This window comes from Pinus tabuliformis, chromosome 1_1 (assembly GCF_031772625.1).
Source record: "Pinus tabuliformis cultivar Carrire ecotype Pingquan chromosome 1_1, CPIR1, whole genome shotgun sequence".
Taxonomy (NCBI): domain Eukaryota; kingdom Viridiplantae; phylum Streptophyta; class Pinopsida; order Pinales; family Pinaceae; genus Pinus; species Pinus tabuliformis.
In genome coordinates this window covers 696883151-696889191 of record NC_142297.1, presented here as the reverse complement: position 1 = coordinate 696889191, position 6041 = coordinate 696883151, and positions in this window count along the sequence as shown.

Sequence of the window (6041 nt, the reverse complement as noted above, 5' to 3'; positions counted from 1 at the left end):
CCTACAGACGAATTTTTGCATGTATTTCCACTACGTGGCTAGACCTGCCTCTTATTTTCCTTATTTCCCATCTATTGGTTGCTGTCGGAGGCTTTGGCTCCATATCTAGCCACCTCCTGGGAGGATGTAAGCTTATCCGTGGCTCCTCTCCATAGTCACTCTGTCCAGTTTCTATTCTATCCTTCTGGAGATTATTTCCTATCGCAGCTGTAATACTTACTTGACAGTTCCTGTTATCTTGATATATGATGCAACAATTCAACCGGCCCATGGTGCTTTCCGCTCGGTAACGCTCGAGGTACAAGTCAGTATATATATGTTTAAGTGTTTATATTCCAGTTTCAGCTCTATAATGGCATAAGATAGGACTCTGTCTTATATGGTATTTAGCTCTCTTCTTGGTTTTCAAAGAAGCATATATCTATAAATCTGTTAACTCAACTCTCTAATTTATGTCGGGGTCAACGTTTTTAGATTGGTGGGGGACAATCATAAAATTCCTTAAGAAACTCTTCATCATTTCTAAACCATGCTCAGACTTTCATCTTAGGGTAGGTCCTTGGTGGTGTGTGTATGAGATTTACTGTTGTTGCATTGTATGCTCGGATATGTTTTTCTGAGACATAATTCTGCACAGGGGCATTCTGCTATTTTTCTGGTGCCGGATAATTTCAATTTTCTGTCACCGATGACATATCGTAAAGGTGGACTTTTTTTCTATATCCGTTTCTTTATTTAATGCTCGCAGCCATTTCCCTTGTCCCCATAGAGTTCCGATGGTTCAATCTTATCTAACTATCAGGAGGGAAGTTTCTAGTGTCATATGAGTTTCATCATTGGCAATAATTCCTTAAATTCTTCATCTGAACCCATCCATAACCTGACGATGGAGTACTTCTTTCTTGGACTTATCTGGCTTTATTTTCCTTATTATAAATAAGCCTTGCGGTACTTTCTCTGGCGGTCTATCTCTGAGGATCTAGTTTCAGTCCTTGTGATTCCTAAAGCTGTCCTTATATATGGATTTTCCATCTGACAACTCTGTGGCCTCGGCTTTGGTAAGGGCCACAGAAGAAACGGAAAAGGTCCATGTCAGTCAGTCAGCTACTGCTGAATGGGCTGCCACGCTGTATGAGGATATTATTTCACCGACTCAGAAGGAGCAGTCACCAAAGGGTGGTGACTCGCATCCTCCACCGAACCACAAACAATATTGGCTGGTTAAAACATCTCCACCGCATGAAGCCATTAACTTGGACAGCCCTCTATTATTCGATAGAATATCAAGTCTGCAAAAGAGAGCCTTAGTGGGTCGCTTTCACTTCCCGTTTATGGAGGAGTCTCACTTTAGGAACTGGATTGCAGCCATATGGACTCCCCTTCTTGGATATTCCCCTACCATTGTTAGGCTTATGAATAATTGGTTCAGTTTTCACTTCCTTTGGGATCGTGATTTAGAGCTCATCTTCTCCAAACCATGGGTCCGGGATCGAAGTTTTCTGGCTCTCCATAGGTGGTATATAGGATTTAATTCACTCAGATCCACCCCTCAAAACAATTACATTTGGCTAAAGTTGCCGGGATTGCCCATTGAACTATCGAACAATGAATCTATGGAGAAAATCAATAATGCTGTGGGGAAATTCATTTATGTTGATCCCAGATGTATTGGCGCAAAGGACAAACACATAGCTTGGCTCCTTATTAAGAAGGGATTTAGGGGCAGATTTCCTGAATCTATTGATTTAAACTGGAATATGTCACATGTCCATCAGCGTTTAGGCTATTGTGGAGTACCTTTTAGGTGCTCGACGTGCCATAGAACTGGCCACCTCCTCCCTCAATGTCCACGAAGACATGCTGTAAGACACAGAAATAAGTATATAGCAGAGAAAATAGCTGGTGATTCATTTGCAAGTGATCATCTGGGACAGACTCTCAATGTTGACCCTTTCCGGGGATCATTTAATCCTAAATCTCTGCTCTCTCCAAGTAAACATAAATCCAATGATAGATCTTCAGGCTTCTTGCATTCTCATTAGCTATCTGCTGGACCGCATGGGCGGGTTAATGCACCTGATGAATGCTACCCTCAATTTGCTTTTACACCCAAGCATTCTCTTCAGCCATACAATGACCTGCCTTCTCCACAGCTGGGCTTCCCAATACCTCCCCCGCCTCGCGAACCATCTCCTGATGTCGCCATTACCCTCCCCTAGCCGATCGACAAACCGTCATCGGCCAGCCCATCCCACTCCATTCTATATATATCATCATCTCCTCAGTCCCCTGTCATTAAACCCGCCCTGCCCACTGGGAATCCTTCTCCTGTCAGGACCCGTAGAGCAGATTCCAAAGGGAAGGCTGTATGCGAGTCTTTCACTCCATACAACTCTCTGTGATCCTTTGATATTAATTCCTTTGACTGTGATATAGATTTGCTGCTACAAAAGGCTTCATTAAATCTGAAACCCCTCACTATCCATAAACCTTATCGCTCCCCTTCCCCTGTGATTAGCCCAAACTCGGCTGAGAACATTACGGTCCATTGCAAAGAAAAGCAGGGAAGTAGACACTTTCGTGGGAGAAAGGGTAGGAAGAAAATGTCTTCCAGGGATCTAAAATTGATTGATATCCCTATATCAAAAATTGTTGTGGACGATTTCTCTGCAAGAAGGCCTCTTAGAACAAGCCGGCCATTTGATGTTTGCACTGTATAACATGTTGTCCATGAACATATGGGGCTTAGGAGCAGGCCCAAAACATATGGCTCTGAAGGACCTCTTTTGCTCCACAAAGTCCAGAATGCTTTTGATTTAGGAAACAATGCATGATTGTTCACAAACCATTTCTTATTTCAGAAGGATGTTTCCTTCTTGGCACATGGTGGCTACCGATGCTGTAGGAATGTCTGGAGGTCTAGCTGTAATATGGGACCCTAAATGGATTAAAGTTGTCGTCTTTCAATGTTTTGCTGGCATTCTCAATTTAGCGTATTTTCATGATTGTCATGAACCGGTGCATATTTTAAATATACACGCCCCATATAGACATCACTATCCATTTTGGGAAAAGTTTCTATCTTCTGAATTCCTTGATATCGATTCCTTAATGATAGGGGGTGATTTTAATTGCACATTATGTAATGATGAGACTTGGGGCAATGGCAGGAAAATTGATCCGATCGGCTGCATGATCCGGAATGCAATCATCCAAAATAATTTCATTGATATACAACCAGATTGTCGTGCACCTACTTGGGATAATGGGCGGTCAAATGATATTAACAGAGGAGGAATCCACCTGGCGTCTCAAGAGTCGTGCCATATGGCTCAAAGAAGGAGACACAAATACCAAGTTTTTCCACAGATTTGCTAAGAGAAGAAGGCAGGTAAACACGATTTGGGAAATAAAGGATGAAGCTGGTAAATCTTTTTTTACCCAGGAGGATATAACTCGTGAAGCTGTAAAATACTTCAAAAAGGCATATAGCATAGATATCAGCAATCGCATTGAAGATATCCTTTGGGGCATTGATCTATACCCCACTATGTTTGACGAAAATCAAAACGCTGCCCTTTTCTCTGAAGTCACGGAGGATGAAATATTGGCCACGATGAAATCATTCCAGAAAGATAAATGCCCGGGCCTGGACGGTTGGTCTATCGACTTCTTTATCCATTTTTTTGACTTGTTTAAGGATGATATTCTAAATATGGTTGAGGAATCAAGATTAAATGGCTATATCAATCATCGAATAACCTCCACATATATTGCTCTGATTCCTAAAAAGACGCATTCTTCATCTTTTTCAGATTATCGACCAATTTCTTTATGCAATGTACTATACAAGACAATCTCAAAAATCATTGCTATTCAAGTGAGAAATGTGTTATCACTACATCTATCCCCAAAATAGCATGGCTTCCTCAAGGACAGAAATATTATGGATGCGGTGGCATTCACACAAGAATCACTTCATTCTAGGAAATTGGATGTTGCCTTTTTAAAGATAGATCTAGAAAAGGTGTATGACAGTGTGGACTAGGGCTTTATTCGATGTCTTCTAGCCAGGATTGGCCTCAATTACAGGTGCTCCAGGTGGATCATGGCATGCGTGGAGGAGGTAAATTATGCAGTATTGATCAACGGATATCCCTCTCCATTTTTTAAAGCTGCCAGGGGGGCTTAGGCAAGGATGCTCCTTGTCTCCACTCTTATTCATTTTAGTGATGGACTTTCTTAGCCTCCATACCAAGAAGGTGATCCAGCAAAATATATGTCGTCTCCTTCCTATTTGTAGAGGGATATATACATCCCACAGTTTTTTTGTCGATGACATTCTCATAACTGCAATCTTGTGCAGAGCATCTTGGATTTGTCTACACAAAATATTGGGAATATTCCAATGCGCTACAGGCATGACTGTTAATGAAGGGAAATCTTCCTTTCATGTTGAAGACACTAATGGGACTCTGATCCAATTCCTTACTCAGGTCTTTAACATCCAAGCTATTCCACTCTGGAATGGGCTCAAGTATTTGGGATTTAAACTGAAAACAACAGGTTATCGGGTGGTAGATTGGTCTTGGATTGTAGATAGATTTTACAAGAAGATTGCAGCATGGGAGTATTTGTGCTTATCCAAAGGAGGATGAATGATCTTGACACAAGTTGTTCTTGTTCAAACGATGGTCTATTGGGCGCACCTGTACTATATCTCGTTCGCTATTATTAAAAATTTGAGCAAGATGATTGCCAATTTTATTTGGGGATGCGATAAAGATCAATATAAATTCCATCTAACCAAACTATCTGTGCTAGCGCACCCAAAACATATGGGAGGATGGGGCATATTAGATTTAGCACATTTCAGGAAAGCTCTTTTGTGAAAATCTATGTGGAAGGCTATTATGGGTGACTCATTGTGGAGCTTGACAGTTCGCACAAAATACATGTATAATAGGGACATGTCATACTGGATCAGGGAAAACCATATTGGGTCCCCATTTGGATCGGCTATCTGGAGAGGATTCAGGAAATTGGAACCCTATTTTAGACATAATCTTATTTGGAAATTTCATACGGGTACTTAGATTTTGATTGGAAGGGACGAATTTGTGGGAGGGGCTGGGAAAATTCAAGTATCCCCTCGGCTGTTGAGAGCACTCCACAACAAGGGGATTTTCTTTTGGGCCAGTGCCATTCGGAATTGGGAAGGAGCCATTCCCATATGGAAAACTTTGAATGAATTGCAGCTCCACGAAGAAATGAAGGTTCAATGGGATACAATTTTATCCTCGTTGCATGGCCATGGGATTTATCGATCTGCAGACAAAGACCTTTTCATATGGAAAGGTATGGATGGCTTCTTGACTGTGAAGGTAAAGCATATTTAAATGCAGCTTCTAATTTCCGAGGCCGATATCTTCGAAGATATATTTCCTCCTCCATTTTGGAAATTGGGATGCCCCACCAAGATCATCATCTTTGCTTGGCTGGTATTTCACAATAGGAACCTCACGTGGGAAAATTTACAAAAATGCAATTGGCACGAGCCTACCATTTTTCCACTTTGCAGAGAAAGCTCTGAATATAATTTACATCTATTCCTCAATTGCCAAAAGGTGCGGCCCATCTGGTAGAATCTTGTTGCTCACTATGGTTTCACCCTCTGTTCCTTCCCATCCATTTTTGAAGCATTCAAAAGATGGAGCACCATGAAGAAAGAATGGAGGGCCATCCCCTTATTGTCCATTTAGGGTATATGGAAATGGAGAAATGGCAGGATCTTCAACTCAAAAGTGGAAACAAGCTCTTCTGTAGATGCATCCATAATATCCCTATACAGTGCCCTCGAAATATCCGGGAAGAACAGCATCAGTTTTGGAAGGATCCATGTGACAACAATCAACAGGAACGGGAATGGAAGAAGAACCACAGAAATGACTACCACTGCATCACCATGTGCATATTTCGATAGAGTTGCTCAACACGGAATATGTGAATGTGGTGTATACATTAGAACAGAAAATGAACAG